Source organism: Helianthus annuus, chromosome 2, assembly GCF_002127325.2.
Source record: "Helianthus annuus cultivar XRQ/B chromosome 2, HanXRQr2.0-SUNRISE, whole genome shotgun sequence".
Classification (NCBI taxonomy): Eukaryota; Viridiplantae; Streptophyta; class Magnoliopsida; order Asterales; family Asteraceae; genus Helianthus; species Helianthus annuus.
This window is the reverse complement of record NC_035434.2, coordinates 90,801,217-90,819,521: the sequence shown is the minus strand read 5'-3', so window position 1 is coordinate 90,819,521 and position 18,305 is coordinate 90,801,217.

The window sequence follows — 18,305 nt, the reverse complement described above, 5'->3', positions numbered from 1 at the left end:
GTGATAGTTAATATTACAATTTATTTAGTTGAAATGAATCTATCTTTTGCTCCCACTGTGCATTTAAATTTGTGTTGTTTGACTATGATGATATCAACTACGTCACGATACTCCCCACCGGGCCCACCGGTAATAGGTGGAAATATCGGGGTGTGACCGATGGCAGCAAGGCGTTTGTCCCTCTGTTCTTGGCGAGTGAGTCGTGGGTGACAAGGTCCAGATGATGGTCCAGTTGACATTGTCTGCAACAGACATCATCATAGGTCTCAGACACGTCATAATCGAATCTCACCTCACACGTCTAACACTTACTAAAGCTCAGGAACACATTAATCACATAGTCACATAGGCACATAATCACAGAGGCACATAAGCACATAGAAGCACAAAATCATGTAGAGCACAGAAGCACGTAATTCATAGAAACCACACTATATTTTGTACTTATTCATCTATACGTGTCATACGTGTTCCTTTATTATTCAAGGTTCGCGAGCGTTCGAATATAGAGATCGCGTTTAGCATAGCGATTAGCATAGTATAAGCGTATAACATAGCATGAGGCTGTCCATAATTTAGCGATTTGTCAGCGGAATGTAGCGAGTGTTGTGAGATCAGCAGAGGCAAGAGGTGTTAAATTGAAACTAGTGATATCTCAAAACGCTAACAAATAAGCACAAACCATATAAACACATAAACTTCACATAAAATCAACGAGTATCAGAGTCGGCAATTGCGAGCTTAGAATCGAAACTCATAAAAATCGAGAAAATAGATTGTCTGCGGCTATTAGACATTAACTATCCAAAGTGATTCGACTATTCTCAAGGACTTGTCGTACACATTTTGACTTTCAGGATCGTGCTTTTGCCTCGATTCTTGGGCGTTCGACACGCATCCCTTTAGTCGTATTGTGACTTTAGGTCGTTGGAGTCCGTCGAGACTTTGGTGAGAGTTTTGTAAAACCAAGTAAAAGTCGGAACAAGTCGTCAAGGTTAGGGTTTCACCCTTAGCTTAACAGCTTCTTTCCTATTTTGATAAAATAGAGACGAAAATTCGCGCTAAAGTATGGATTTCACTCTTAGTTTAACGCGAATTCTCGCGTTTTATTGATAAATACAGATCAAACCAACAATTTAATCGAGAGTTTGCAGTTTTCACACCTAATCTAATCTTAATCGCTTATTCATAATTGAAAATTCGATTGCAGTGATAGTGTAGCGTAGGCGAGAATAGCGAGGAATGCACGAGTCGGTCTGTTGGTTCCTAACTATAGACTAGGTCTCTAAGACATCGACCCGGACTAGGTCGAGTCTTGCCTAATTCCCTATAGTTATGGCTCTGATACCAATCTGTCACACCCCAACCGATGGCGGAAACATCGGGGCGTAGCACTGAGCGAAACAGATTGTCCAGAAGTTTCCATAACAACTACAATTACCAATTATTTAAAACAACACGTCCCATACCATGTCATAAAAGATAACGTAATTATTACAGACAAAAAGTCAAATAGTTTTGTTCCGACAACTCAGGTTTCATTAGTACAGACAACTATTTGTTGGTTTCTAGGATTCATTCCTAGCCTTGATTTCCAAGCAAATAGGCATCTTAAGCACCTGTCACATACATTAAAATAAAAGTCAATACACATAGTGTAAAGGCGAGCATACAAGTTTGATAATAGCATATAGAGTTCGAAATAGTTTACGCATAACCAGCACATACACTAAGTAAAACGAAGCATGTTAGTTATCGACATGAACCTATCGATACCAATGACTGCGGGTTGACAGCCCATGGCAGTTCGTAATACATGATCACCACTGTAATCCATGCAAATAATTGTCCTTAACAACCCCCGTGTGAGCGGGTGCTGAGTCCAAACTATAGTACTATCGTTGCTAAGGCAGGTAGACAGCATTTCATGTGTAAACATAACAAACAAGCATTCATTAAGTCACGTATAACATGCGGTAACGGTTAACGTTAAATGTATTGCGTAGTGTGTTCGATGTTATTTAGAATAAGTAACGTATGTAACACCCAAAAGTGCGTAAAGCAAAAAAGGGATCGAGTATACTCACAGCGATTGGTGGATTGAAGGGAGCGCTAGAGAGTAGGGTTAGCCCGAATAGATTGATAGCATAACGATAAGTGACGCGTAAAACGATGCAAGGTGTGTGTGGGTAGGACAGCAGTTCGATCGGACGGTAGTCCGATCAGACAGTCGTTCGTTCGATTGGTAGTCCGCTCGGATGGTCATCCGGTCGGGTGACCTTTCGAGTGGATTATTTCTTCCGTTGGGAAAGATGTGTTTGTGTATGATGGCTTGACTTGTGCTGAATTGTTGCAAGTCTCCCGGTGATATCAATCTCACTCGAATTACGGGGACCTACACTTTGAGGTTTTTGTTGTAGCTTTTTGAAAACATTGAAGTATCTCTACCTTTCAGGTCGGTCGATCGAAAGGTCGTTCGATCGGACAGTAACCTGTTTGGCTAGGTACTTCAGTGAGAACAAGTTCGCAGCAGGTTGTCACTCGAGCAGATGGTCGTTCGATCAGGTGGCATCCTTTGTACATTGAACATGTTGAAAATTGTTTAAGTGTGGAAGTTTAAATGTTTCATAATACGGATGGCAGTTCGATCGGATGGTAGTCCGATCGGACAATAATTTGTTCAACAATCAGACTTCATAGATTTGCAAAAAAAAATCGTTAAGTGTGGGACCCAAGGTGTAAGTTGTTTGGATTGCCCAGTCGTACGATTTGGCTATCCGATCTGACAGCGGTCCGATCGGACGGCACCCCGTCCTGGTCATCCTGTTCATCTTACACTTGGTTGTTTTGATTGTTTGTCATTTTATCGAGACGTTTTGTCAATACTTGGTACCCCTGATCGGACAGGAATCACCCAACCCGGTCAGTTAACGGTTCGAGACGGTGTTCCATGTTTAACCCAGAATCGGTAGTCTCTAGGATAGAATCCAGATCTTGAACCAACATAACCACAAAAATGAGTAGTGAGTCGGCACAAGCTCTGATTCTATCGGTTTTGAGTGCATTGAGTGTAAAAGAGTTGAAAGAAAGTTGGAAAAACCATCTGTCAAACCTTTTCTTGTGAATATGTTTAGATCTATGTAAGATCTTTGTTTGTTTATATGGAATTTGGTTAGATCCAAGTTATTCTTGGTGGATTGAGGCCAAAACATGAAGTTCTTCAATAACACATGATGACGTCATCCTAGCATGCCTTGAATCTTGATGATTTCACGGTTAAAAGTTAAGATTCAAAAGATAGAAAGGTGTAGGAGTGCGTGTAGATTAAGGAAGTACAAGATTTAGGACGAGATCTTACCGGAATTGAGAGAAATCGGAGAAAAAGCAAGGTGAAGGCGCTGGTCGGACAGAGAGTTGCCAAAAGTAGAAAGTGTGAAAGTGACATGGGTATTTATAGAGTTACCCAAAGAGGAAAGGGCTTGTCGATCGAACTACTGTTCGAGCGGACAGCTGGTTGATCGGTCAGCTGCCTGATCGATCAGTCAATTTTTTTGACGAGTTTTTCCGTTTCGATTGCGATTGCGAGCGATGCGAATGCGATAGGGTTTCCTATTCAAATTACTTTTAATCCCAACTACTCATATCTCGCACTATCTCTTCTCCACTAATTATCATAGTTCGATTTCGATTTAGTTCGATTGTGATTGAGTTTTGATTGCGTTTCGATTGATCACCACACATAACATAAATAAACATGCACAAGTAACACATAAGGCACACACATGTATAACAATAATCAAAGTGCGTAATTCGAGTTGCGAGTTCGATTGCGATTTTGATGTTAATTAAGTTAGATTGATTAGTGTTTAGATAAGTTTATCGCATTGTTACTTTCTATTGTTCATAGTCGTAAAGCGTTTCATAGCGATAAATATACATCGATTACTGTGATTCTTAACAATTACTCCACATAATACAACTAACGCAAAGCATAAATTAGACTATCTACGAGTCAAAGAAGTCAAAACAGGAATTGAGCATGGAGAGACAGATCGCAATTAGCAATCTTTTCTTCCTTTGACTTCAATCTTGACTTTGACTTTGACTTCGAAACACAGGGTGTTACATCTGTTCTCAGATGCCTCTACCAAAGAGACAGAACTATCCCACAGGAGACTTGGGCACACAAATCTTAAAACTATCACCACACTCTCAAAACAAGGCCTTGTAAGAGGTCTCCCACCAAAACTTTTCACTTGTGATGAGCATTGTGTTTCATGCTTAAAAGGAAAACAACATAAAAGCTCACACAAGTCCATTGAAGAGTCCAAAACAACCCAATGTTTACAAATGTTGCACATGGACTTTTTTGCCCTTGTAAAAATCATGGGTTTGAAAAAGAAACATATTGTCTTGTTATTGTTGATGATTTTTCAAGGTTTACATGGACTTACTTTTTGCACTTTAAGGATGAGACTGCAGGTATTTTGCAAGACTTTGTGAAACCAATTGAAAACTTATTTGACTTGCCAATAAAAGTCTTTAGAAGTGATAATGGAACAGAGTTTAGAATCAAGGAGTTGGATGAGTTCTATGTGTCAAAAGGGATTGTAAGGCAGTACAGCATCCCAAGAACACCAGAACAAAATGGGGTGGTTGAAAGGAAAAACAGAACTTTTATAGAAGCTGCCAGAACAATGCTCTCAGACTTAGGTTTACCCTTAACTTTTTGGGCAGAAGATGTAACACTGCTTGTTATGTGCAGAACAGAGTTTTAATCAACCCCAGGCATCAAAAGACTGCCTATGAAACTCTGTTCAAGATCAAACCACTGATCTCATATTTCAAAATCGTTGGCTACCCATGTTTTATTCTAAACATAGAAGATTTAATTTCAAAATTTGCAGCCGAACTGGACTGTGGTTATTTTCTGGGATACTCAACCACTGCCAAGGCCTATAAAGTGTTTAACACAAGGACTAGGTGTGTGGAAGAGACCTTGAATGTAAAGTTCAATGGACTTTCATCATTAAAAATCCCAGCAAATCCTGCTGAACTGTTTAACCTTGATAAATTTACATTTGAAGATGTGTCTGTCAAGACTAACCCTGCAGGTACACCACAATGTTTCTCACAATATCATGGGTTTGACATTGTGATTCCATAATACAAAGTCACTTCCACCACCAGAGAAGCAGATGTTCAATACAGCTGCAAAAACTCTGTCACTGCTGCATCAATAGTTGTTGATCAAACCTCTGCCACTTAATCAAGTCCAAGATCTATTGGCAAAAATCCATCATCGGTGGATAAAAGCCAACATTGTGCCACACCCATTCCTCCTATTCCTCACCTCCATCTCCAACAGATGTTGGCTCGTCGAAATTGCCAACAGATGTTAGCTCAGATGATTCACATCTGCAGCCTTAACCATTCAGTGCCATTGTTCCATACAAGGGGGATCTAATCTTCCTTAAATCTCATCCACCAGACCAAATCATTGGTAACATCAGTGAAGGGGTTCTCACTAGAAGTCAATCCTAAAACATCTGTCTTTTTGTTGGCTTTCTATCACTCATCCAACTAGTTAAGTACCAAGAGGCTTTGAAAGACAATAGTTGGGTAGAAGCTATGCAAAAGGAGCTCCAACAGTTTAAAAGACAACAAGTATTGGAACTTGTACCACTGCTAAAGGATGTATGTCCAATTGGCACAAAGTGGGTCTTCAAAAACAAAACTGATGAAAGGGGCATTGTTGTAAGAAAACAAAGCCAGGTTAGTGGTTCAAGGTTTAGACAAGAAGAGGGCATAGATTATGTTGAAACCTTTGCTCCTTTGGCAAGACTTGAAGCCATCAGATTGTTCTTAACCTTTGCTGTCAACCACAACATCAAGGTGTACCAAATAGATATAAAATGTGCATTTCTGTATGGAAAGATTCAAGAGGAGGTATATGTTTGTCAACCTCCTGGTTTTGAAGATGCAATTTATCCTAATCATGTCTACAAGCTCAACAAAGCTTTGTATGGCTTGAAACAAGCACCTAGAGCCTGGTATGAAACTCTTTCCACCTTTCTAATTTCCATTGGGTTTACAAGGGGTAAAATTGACAAAACATTGTTTTTGAAATGGAAAGGAAGGGATCTGATGATTGTCCAAATTTATGTTGATGACATCATCTTTGGATCCACATGTACCTCCATGTTTGAAGAGTTCAGAAAACTCATGACATCAGAGTTTGAGATGAGTGCCATGGGTGAACTCCAATGCTTTCTTGGTCTCCAAGTTAAGCAGTTGCAAAATGGAACATTCATTCTCCAAAGCAAATATGTAAAAGGACTTTTAAACAAATTTGAGACGAATGATTGTAAACCATGTAGTACACCCATGGCAACAAGCTTGTCACTATTGATGAAAACGATGACTTGGTTGATCAACTACATCAAGGGCAGACATCATGTTTGCAACATATGTTTGTGCAAGATCCCATTCAGCACCTAGGAAGTCTAATATCATTGCTGTAAAAAGAATATTCAGATACATAAAAGGTGCTCCCACACTTGGTATCCGGTATCCTGCTAATGGGAATATCAAGCTTTCAGGTTTTTCAGATAGTGATTTTGCTGGATGCAACACAACAAGGAAGTTCACATCAGGAGGGTGTCAATTTCTAGGCAATTGCTTAGTATCTTGGCAAAGTAAAAAGCAAGCAGTTGGTTCCACATCCACTGCTGAAGCAGAATATATAGTTGCTGCAAGCTGTACAACCCAACTTTTGTGGCTTCAAAACCACTTGTTGGATTTTGGTGTAACTGTTCGATAGACTCCTCTCATGTCAGATAGTCAAGCAACTGAAAACATCATTCAAAATCCAGTATCCCATTCAACCACCAAACACATTGACATCACACATCATTTTGTGAGGGATTGCTATGAAAAAGGTTTGATTTCTCTATATCATGTTCCAACTAAGGATCAGCTGGCAGATGTGTTGACAAAAGCTTTAGACACATCTACCTTTGAAAGCTTGATCTATACGGATTTGCATACTGAACATGGATTAAAAGGCAAAACTTTGTTTTCCATGAATAAAAAACATTCAAATGTTTTCACAAAATAAAAAATCTTTCCTTAAAAATAGCTTAAAATGAAAAAAATTTCATGAATCCATAAAACCCTGTCCCTAACCACTGTTTTTCAAAACTCTAATTGGCTAAAAATTCATCCACTGCTGAAAGGTATCCACTGTTTTCCATTTACCACTGCTTGGACCACTTTTTATCAAACAACTATTGGTCTCAACCACTGATGTCTATCCACTGATAGACTAAAATCAGCCACTATTTATTTCACTGTTCCCAACCACTGTCGTTGCCCAACAGTGGTATCCAAACAACTGTCCTTCATTACCCCAACAGTGTCACACCCCGAAAATATCAGAGCATGGCGTGACTGGACTGGTATCTTCATTACACAGCGGAAGCAAATAGCTAAGACTTCTAGAAATTTAACGCCTGCTAAGTACTCGAATTCCCATGGGTTCTCCTATTCCAACCGTTCCATAGTTTTGATAATGCAACCTGAGAAAGAACATGCGAAAAAGTCAACATAATGTTGAGAGAGTTCATAGTTTGTTTTGAAAAGATTTAAAATAAATCTTTTTGATAACCGGTTTAAAAGTTGTTGAGAAAATATAGAAAAATCATTTTCTTGGCATGATATATAAGGACTGTGAGTCTAGCCCATGAGGGTGTTTGTGCATTGCACGAGAGAGAATGGGCCGAGCCCAAACGAACCTTTGTAAGCAGGATCAGCGCTTCCTCTTACTTAGGTATAACTTGAAAAACGTTACCAAAGTTTGTAATTCATGTATTTGTGAGTTTCCATCAAATGAATCTTATGAATACATGAAAGTTTAAGTGTTGTAAATGGGTATGTAAAGCGTCTATGAACAGGTTGATCGTTAATGTTTCGCGAGGACATTAACGTATGCGACGACATAGGAAGTACTCAACCTGTGTAGACGATTTTTAGTGTCGAATCACCTCGACTGTGTCGAATCACCTCGACTGTGTGAATCACTTCCACTGTGTCGAATAACCTCGACTGTGTCAAATCACCTCGACTGTGTGAATCACCTCGACTGTGTCGAATAACCTCGACTGTGTCGAATCCCCTCGACTGTGTCGAATCACCTCGACTGTGTCGAATCACCTCGACTGTGTCGAATAACCTCGACTGTGTCGAATCCCCTCGACTGTGTCGAATCACCTCGACTGTGTCGAATCACCTCGACTGTGTCGCCCGTACCCATTAGAAAATCATGCACGTTTCGTAATATGCAAATCAAATTTGTAAAACCGGTATGTTTGATTGAACTCATTCGTAAACCATTTAAGTCCCTTGAAATTCATTCGCAACACGGTTTATAAATATGAGTTTTCGTTCATCGAAAAGTTGTTTATTTTTGCAAAACTTGCATGTCTTTCCACCCCCGAAAACATTTATAAAAATGTAAAACAGTAAAAAGTGGGGGTTATGAACTCACCTTGACATTCCTGTGCAAAGCTAGCTTAGTGTAATTCCGTAGTGTCGTTCCAAGAACGTGCATTTAGCTAGCGTGCAACTATAGTGTTCCTAATCAAGGAATAACTCATCAGTTTCTAGTTTAAACGTAGCTAAACTACGTGTCCGAGCTCGACCGAATCGTTAACTAAACGATTCTATAAAGGGGTTATTATTTTGGTTTGAAATAACCAAACTATGGTTATTTGATCCCATTCATAATCGGGATGACGCTAAGTCTCGGAAACGACTTAGTTTCCGAGTGATTTAGGAAATATATATACATTTATGTATATAATCATATATATATATATATAGGTGTGTGTATACGAAGTCGTATTAGTAGTCGCGAATAATGGTGTATATGAAGTAGTGATACGACTAGTCGTAGTTTTCGTAAGGTGTAAGTATATATAATATATATATACTTGTTATCAACTAACTCGGTTAGTAAGGTGTTATAATTGTGCGACGCGTGCCGTGTTCGGTTAGATGTTTGAAACGAATAATCTTTATAAGAGTATTCGAAGTGTCGACACCCAAAATAAATATAAATAATTATATTTGTGTTATTTATTTTCCGAATACTAGACTTTTGAAATACGATTATCGAATTGTTGACGTTAGGAATAAATATAAGACATATTTATTTTATAAAATATAATTTTCGATGTTCGAAATAAATATAACTAATTATATTTATTTTATAAAAGTGTTACAAGAGTTTCAATGTGTTTTCGTTGACTTGTAATCCACTTTTGTCGAAAGGTTATAAACGCGTTTTGTGAGTTATCAAGTGTCGTTTATACATATAAATACGCTTTGTATTACGGGTTTTTAACAAAAATCGGGCAGAGTTTCCTCTATTTTTCGAACAACCCGACAAATAAAGTCGTTGCATTTTCTTTTAAAAACTCAACCAATAAATCAACAAACAAGATATATATAACTTTCGCAAAATATAACGAACACTAAAATAAATAAACTAGAGTATGGCGGTTCAAGCTCGGTTCGCGTAGACTAAAAAAAGTTAGAATCTATATATAAAGTTTAACGCATCGTTAAAACTTTACCGGGTCTTCACTGACTACCTTTGACCAAGTTTGACCATCTTGACTGAGTTGACCCGCTGTTGACCCGAGTTGACTCGGGTGTTGACCGATCTTGACCCGCCTTGACCCGTGCTCGGAACTAAAACGAGATCCAAATGCTCCGAAATCGAACCAAAACAAGAACCGGACTTCTCATTGACTGTTGACTGGTTTGATTGTGTTGACCCGAGTTGACTCGGGTTTGACCGAGTTGACCCGGCCCGAATTCTGACTGCGTCGACTTGAACTCGAACCCGAAACCTAACCCAACGTCAAATCTAACATAATCGCCACCACAGCCGTTCACTGTCGGCATCACCATCATCCACATCTTCAATTAGCAGAAATTTTCATCATTATGATCACAAAAAAAGGAAAAGGAGACGAAAAATATAGCTTATTCTTACCGGATAACTTGTTAAACGAGAGCACCTCCGTCATCGGTGCACCCCCGCCGCTCCGCCGCAAATGGCGGCGCTGCTACTACGGTCACACCCTTTCTCCGATCTTTCTTACTCTTTGTCGCCAATAAGTCTCGTCTTCACACTCCTCATCTCTCACCAGTGAATCATCATCATCATCATACCCGAACAGCAGGGGTTAGTCGGAGGTGGAGGTCTGTTCACGAGAGAGAGACGCGGAGGGTGTGGGTGGTTTCAGGGAGGAGAAAGGGGTGCGGAGGTGCTTGTCAAGGATGAAGAGTCACCGGAGCACCGGTCGGACTCGGCTCCGGTCGCCGTAGTGGTGACGAGAGGGGGATTAAGGGGTCTGTGGGTGTGGTTGTGTGCTCAGGGAAAGAATATGAGGAGTGTTAGGGTTTCTCCATGAAATGCAGAGAAAAGGAAATGGAGGGTCTGGTGTGAGCGGCTGAAACTTGAAGGAAATGAGTTTAGGGTTTGATTTCTTGTAACAAGGGTTTTTTTTTTATATTTAGGGATTTAAATGGGCTTGGGCCCAGGCCCACAAGCCCGTTACCAATGTTTTGAGAGACCCGATCGCATCTCCGAAGCCCGTTTCCACACCCGAGTGTCGTAAAATAGAGTTTTTGCAACCGAAGCGCTAAAAATTGTGTTGTATATCGTATTTAGACGCGTATGGTCGTCGTCGCGTTAAAACGCGTAAAATGTTCCGTCTATTGTTTCTAACTCGTTTTTCGATCCGTTTTCAACTACAGGTAATAAAATTTAAAAAAAAAGGAAGCCAAATATATCATAATATATTAATATCGATACAGAATTCGAGGCTGGTGCTTCCGTTTCGTCGTTGATTGTCGGTGCGTTACTGTTTCCGCGTTTTTCGTTCGCGTTTGCGTTTTGTGTTATCTGAAAGCATAATATTTCCGCAAAACGTAATGCATAAGTATATGTTACATGTATAAACTTCGTAATCGACGACGTTGTCAGTATTTCATCCAGTGTCAGTTCGTTACCGTTTAACGCTCAGCAGATTTCCCGAAAAACACTATACGCGCACTGTAAAGTCAGATAGGCGTTCCTAGGCATTCCAAAAGCCTAATTAAGTTAAGTCGTGCCTTAAACACTATTTATTATCACCTTAAACATTTGTTAATCGCGTAATAATAAGGCGTTAATTACCGGTTGTCACATTCTCCCCCTGTTACAGAAATTTCGTCCTCGAAATTTAGTCTATGTCATCTCCTCAGAGTTATGTCGTTCCAAGGTAAGTCCGAATAATACCAAAGTGAATGACCACGTAATCAAATCAAGACTTATTCATATTACGTGAGTGTAAGGACATTTTGCATAAAAAAGAACCCAACTGTTCAACTGAGTTTGTTCCAGAAATCGATGTCGAGTGAATGAAGCGTAGTGATACTGTCACTAATGTGACCAAGTTTACGGGGTTCAACAAAAGAGGAATTTCAACCAATAGAATTCCGAATGAACATTCACATTATACAAATCAATTTTTTTGAAACAATAGAATTTACTACCAACGGAAACTTGCGTTGGTTGTTGTATGATTGAAACTTTAACCAACAAGCACAAATGGATAGTATCATGAAATGATTTGTCAACTAATGAACCAATAAATGAATAAGATAAAATCAATGTGTTGACATTGTTGAATTGCAAGGATACACCGAAATGAAATACAACCGAACCTGGTGTATCATCGTCCTAATACATAGTTGCATTAAGACCATTTAAATGATGAGTCAAACGAAAAGTATATATAATTTCGCATGAACAACTGATCGTGATTAGCACAAGCTACAAGTTTATACCGACGCCACAAGGTGTCGTAGTGAATGAAACAATTCAACAATAGCGGTGATCGAACAAATATCACCTGTTTTGAAATCAGATGGAAGATTCAACGAAGTAAAAACAAATCTCATAGGATTTTCAATTAATATTGAAACAAATAAATAATGTTTTTCAATCGAAAATGAAAAAGCAATAAACATCACAAAATGTTCGACCGATGCTGAAAGAACCGTTAAGAGGTACACCAAAGTATGGCATGAACTTGTGTACCATTGTCTTAATACACGATTGTATTAAGACTGCTTTAATATGAATAGTCAACAAAGAGGATTTAATATCAATAAACAAATAAATAAATAATTAAATTCGTACATGAGGTGAGCAACGAGATTAGCGCAAGCTTCAAACTTGTGAAAAACGCCACCACAAGGTGATCGTGACCAAAGAAACGATTCAATGAAGTCAAAGACCAAACAAGCCTGTTATGGTTCAAGGCAAATGAAGTGCTTGTTGGGATTATTTCGAATATGATGGCTTCAATCCATCATACGGAATCTTGAATCGAATATATATAACGAGCAAGTTTAATCAATTGAGAACGTGGGTTAAACGCAATTCAACAATGATTACATGTATCAACAAGAAAGTTTTGTCATGGTTACAACGAAAAACCATGTATGTAGCTTGAAAAGAAAGGAGTTTCAACGAGTTTCGTTGACTCGATATCAAAGAGTCAACATTATGCAATAATGTGGTTTAGCTAGATCACAATGCAAGGAGTGAAGATAGCGAAATAATATTTGAACTTGATAAAGCAACAATTTCAAGTGAAGCCACATGCTTAACAAATAACGCATGTGTAACATATGAATTCGTCAAGAATGAAGCAAATGAGTATTCGCTATTATGAAAGAAAATTTTCGTGATGCAAGGATCATTAGGGGGAGTAGAGATATGAAAGTCTACTCGCTATATGCAAAAGTCAGAATTTCCACAAAAGAAGTTTAAGGACTTTACCTGGAAGTTCACATGATGATTGGTTATTATGTGACATTACCATAGAATGTTGTACGTAGCATAATCGCTATGAATGAAGTAGGGGGGATGCGAAGACATGTGACTTCTTTTGCAGCGCCAACCATTGTAAGTCTCTTCAGACTAAGCATCGACTGTTGTGAAATCTTGTTTAAGCGTACCTCAGTGTGATTCGTGTCGTTTGCAGGTTCACTTGCCAATTTGCCGCTTTCGACCAGTAGTTCTCCCACTGACGGGGTTAGCATCGTTGTTGTCATGCTCAATCATTTTTTTTTTCCAAAGGCCTTGCCTCGAAAGTTGTGTGTGATGTATTTCAACGTCCGTTGACGTATAGTTTAAGTTTCACGTGTATTCGCGCCCTAGCGTTTCGTTCCACATAGATTACCTGCTCGGGTAATTAAAATAGCATAGACAAATAGATAATAGCGTTTGCCTGAGTTGTTAGTCACGGTTTCTAAGTGAGGACCTTTAGTGAGTTTCGACATAAGCTTTACAAAGGTCCTAAATGCCTGTTATCCAAAACTCTCAAAGTTTTGCTTACTATATGTAATCGGTTCATGTACCGTGTATCCAACACAACACTTGTGTATGTTTAAAACCATAAATGTTGACTCATTGTTTTCGGCAACGGTTGGAAACCCATATTCAGTCCTAGGCGTTCTGTATGTGTCCAAGTCTTAATAATCTAAGTCCCCAGAGGAAAGTGAGGTTAAAGCCTAGGTATCTCTACAGAAACCTAAATTCGCTGAAACCTATAGCTCTGATACCAATCTGTCACACCCCGAAAATATCAGAGCATGGCGTGACTGGACTGGTATCTTCATTACACAGCGGAAGCAAATAGCTAAGACTTCTAGAAATTTAACGCCTGCTAAGTACTCGAATTCCCATGGGTTCTCCTATTCCAACCGTTCCATAGTTTTGATAATGCAACCTGAGAAAGAACATGCGAAAAAGTCAACATAATGTTGAGCGAGTTCATAGTTTGTTTTGAAAAGATTTAAAATAAATCTTTTTGATAACCGGTTTAAAAGTTGTTGAGAAAATATAGAAAAATCATTTTCTTGGCATGATATATAAGGACTGTGAGTCTAGCCCATGAGGGTGTTTGTGCATTGCACGAGAGAGAATGGGCCGAGCCCAAACGAACCTTTGTAAGCAGGATCAGCGCTTCCTCTTACTTAGGTATAACTTGAAAAACGTTACCAAAGTTTGTAATTCATGTATTTGTGAGTTTCCATCAAATGAATCTTATGAATACATGAAAGTTTAAGTGTTGTAAATGGGTATGTAAAGCGTCTATGAACAGGTTGATCGTTAATGTTTCGCGAGGACATTAACGTATGCGACGACATAGGAAGTACTCAACCTGTGTAGACGATTTTTAGTGTCGAATCACCTCGACTGTGTCGAATCACCTCGACTGTGTGAATCACTTCCACTGTGTCGAATAACCTCGACTGTGTCAAATCACCTCGACTGTGTGAATCACCTCGACTGTGTCGAATAACCTCGACTGTGTCGAATCCCCTCGACTGTGTCGAATCACCTCGACTGTGTCGAATCACCTCGACTGTGTCGCCCGTACCCATTAGAAAATCATGCACGTTTCGTAATATGCAAATCAAATTTGTAAAACCGGTATGTTTGATTGAACTCATTCGTAAACCATTTAAGTCCCTTGAAATTCATTCGCAACACGGTTTATAAATATGAGTTTTCGTTCATCGAAAAGTTGTTTATTTTTGCAAAACTTGCATGTCTTTCCACCCCCGAAAACATTTATAAAAATGTAAAACAGTAAAAAGTGGGGGTTATGAACTCACCTTGACATTCCTGTGCAATGCTAGCTTAGTGTATTTCCGTAGTGTCATTCCAAGAACGTGCATTTAGCTAGCGTGCAACTATAGTGTTCCTAATCAAGGAATAACTCATCAGTTTCTAGTTTAAACGTAGCTAAACTACGTGTCCGAGCTCGACCGAATCGTTAACTAAACGATTCTATAAAGGGGTTATTATTTTGGTTTGAAATAACCAAACTATGGTTATTTGATCCCATTCATAATCGGGATGACGCTAAGTCTCGGAAACGACTTAGTTTCCGAGTGATTTAGGAAATATATATACATTTATGTATATAATCATATATATATATATATAGGTGTGTGTATACGAAGTCGTATTAGTAGTCGCGAATAATGGTGTATATGAAGTAGTGATACGACTAGTCGTAGTTTTCGTAAGGTGTAAGTATATATAATATATATATACTTGTTATCAACTAACTCGGTTAGTAAGGTGTTATAATTGTGCGACGCGTGCCGTGTTCGGTTAGATGTTTGAAACGAATAATCTTTATAAGAGTAATCGAAGTGTCGACACCCAAAATAAATATAAATAATTATATTTGTGTTATTTATTTTCCGAATACTAGACTTTTGAAATACGATTATCGAATTGTTGACGTTAGGAATAAATATAAGACATATTTATTTTATAAAATATAATTTTCGACGTTCGAAATAAATATAACTAATTATATTTATTTTATAAAAGTGTTACAAGAGTTTCAATGTGTTTTCGTTGACTTGTAATCCACTTTTGTCGAAAGGTTATAAACGCGTTTTGTGAGTTATCAAGTGCCGTTTATACATATAAATACGCTTTGTATTACGGGTTTTTAACAAAAATCGGGCAGCGTTTCCTCTATTTTTCGAACAACCCGACAAATAAAGTCGTCGCATTTTCTTTTAAAAACTCAACCAATAAATCAACAAACAAGATATATATAACTTTCGCAAAATATAACGAACACTAAAATAAATAAACTAGAGTATGGCGGTTCAAGCTCGGTTCGCGTAGACTAAAAAAAGTTAGAATCTATATATAAAGTTTAACGCATCGTTAAAACTTTACCGGGTCTTCACTGACTACCTTTGACCAAGTTTGACCATCTTGACTGAGTTGACCCGCTGTTGACCCGAGTTGACTCGGGTGTTGACCGATCTTGACCCGCCTTGACCCGTGCTCGGAACTAAAACGAGATCCAAATGCTCCGAAATCGAACCAAAACAAGAACCGGACTTCTCATTGACTGTTGACTGGTTTGATTGTGTTGACCCGAGTTGACTCGGGTTTGACCGAGTTGACCCGGCCCGAATTCTGACTGCGTCGACTTGAACTCGAACCCGAAACCTAACCCAACGTCAAATCTAACATAATCGCCACCACAGCCGTTCACTGTCGGCATCACCATCATCCACATCTTCAATTAGCAGAAATTTTCATCATTATGATCACAAAAAAAGGAAAAGGAGACAAAAAATATAGCTGATTCTTACCGGATAACTTGTTGAACGAGAGCACCTCCGTCATCAGTGCACCCCCGCCGCTCCGCCGCAAATGGCGGCGCTGCTACTACGGTCACACCCTTTCTCCGATCTTTCTTACTCTTTGTCGCCAATAAGTCTCGTCTTCACACTCCTCATCTCTCACCAGTGAATCATCATCATCATCATACCCGAACAGCAGGGGTTAGTCGGAGGTGGAGGTCTGTTCACGAGAGAGAGACGCGGAGGGTGTGGGTGGTTTCAGGGAGGAGAAAGGGGTGCGGAGGTGCTTGTCGAGGATGAAGAGTCACCTGAGCACCGGTCGGACTCGGCTCCGGTCGCCGTAGTGGTGACGAGAGGGGGATTAAGGGGTCTGTGGGTGTGGTTGTGTGCTCAGGGAAAGAATATGAGGAGTGTTAGGGTTTCTCCATGAAATGCAGAGAAAAGGAAATGGAGGGTCTGGTGTGAGCGGCTGAAACTTGAAGGAAATGAGTTTAGGGTTTGATTTCTTGTAACAAGGGTTTTTTTTTATATTTAGGGATTTAAATGGGCTTGGGCCCAGGCCCACAAGCCCGTTACCAATGTTTTGAGAGACCCGATCGCATCTCCGAAGCCCGTTTCCACACCCGAGTGTCGTAAAATAGAGTTTTTGCAACCGAAGCGCTAAAAATTGTGTTGTATATCGTATTTAGACGCGTATGGTCGTCGTCGCGTTAAAACGCGTAAAATGTTCCGTCTATTGTTTCTAACTCGTTTTTCGATCCGTTTTCAACTACAGGTAATAAAATTTAAAAAAAAGGAAGCCAAATATATCATAATATATTAATATCGAGACAGAATTCGAGGCTGGTGCTTCCGTTTCGTCGTTGATTGTCGGTGCGTTACTGTTTCCGCGTTTTTCGTTCGCGTTTGCGTTTTGTGTTATCTGAAAGCATAATATTTCCGCAAAACGTAATGCATAAGTATATGTTACATGTATAAACTTCGTAATCGACGACGTTGTCAGTATTTCATCCAGTGTCAGTTCGTTACCGTTTAACGCTCAGCAGATTTCCCGAAAAACACTATACGCGCACTGTAAAGTCAGATAGGCGTTCCTAGGCATTCCAAAAGCCTAATTAAGTTAAGTCGTGCCTTAAACACTATTTATTATCACCTTAAACATTTGTTAATCGCGTAATAATAAGGCGTTAATTACCGGTTGTCACAAACAGAGGTTGCCACGTGGACAGATGTTAGCCGTCAGATCTTTGAAACCGCTGCCACGTCAGCATTCACTTTTTCACTTTATAAAACCCAGTTTCATCCCCAAACAGAGCTTTTACTCGCCGTCTCGAATTCAAAATTCATCAAAGCAGTTTCCACTTTCTTCTCCAAATCTTCTTCTTCAACCATTCGCAAAATTCTATTCCAATCATGGCTTTGGCTATAAAAAACCCCCACAACTACCTTCCTATTTTGATAAAACCAACAAAAACACTACCTATCACTCAATAATTGGTGTCCTTACATCATCCAAATATAAAGCAATTCTTACTGCCAATGCACCAATATATCAAGATACACTCCGCGAATTTTGGGCCTGATGATATTAATATGACTTACACCAAATCTGATGTTTGTGAGTCAGAATTGGTAAATGGTGTTATTGAAAAAGTTTTGATGAAGAAAAACAAAAAGATATCACCAAAAATGAAAATTCTGGATCACAATTTGAAGATGAAGAAAGTTTTCACAAGAATTATCTGAAAAATTCAAAATCTGATTCAAAAATAAATGATGATCCAATAAGGTTAATGTAGCAAATGGTTGGATCTGACAAATTATTTTCAGATATTGAATTTCCGATTCAAAATGTGATTGCAGAAAAGCTCAAAAAAGTGTTCAAGTTGGTGGAAATCGAGTTATCAGAGGTTGAAATTCTTGCAGCTAAAACAAGAATTTTGAAGAAGGACAAGTCTTGTTATAACAAACCAAGAAATTCGCATTATCAAAAGAAAATTTTTAAGAATGTAAGAGCTGGTTTGGGTTATAAAAAGAAGAAAAATCATAAG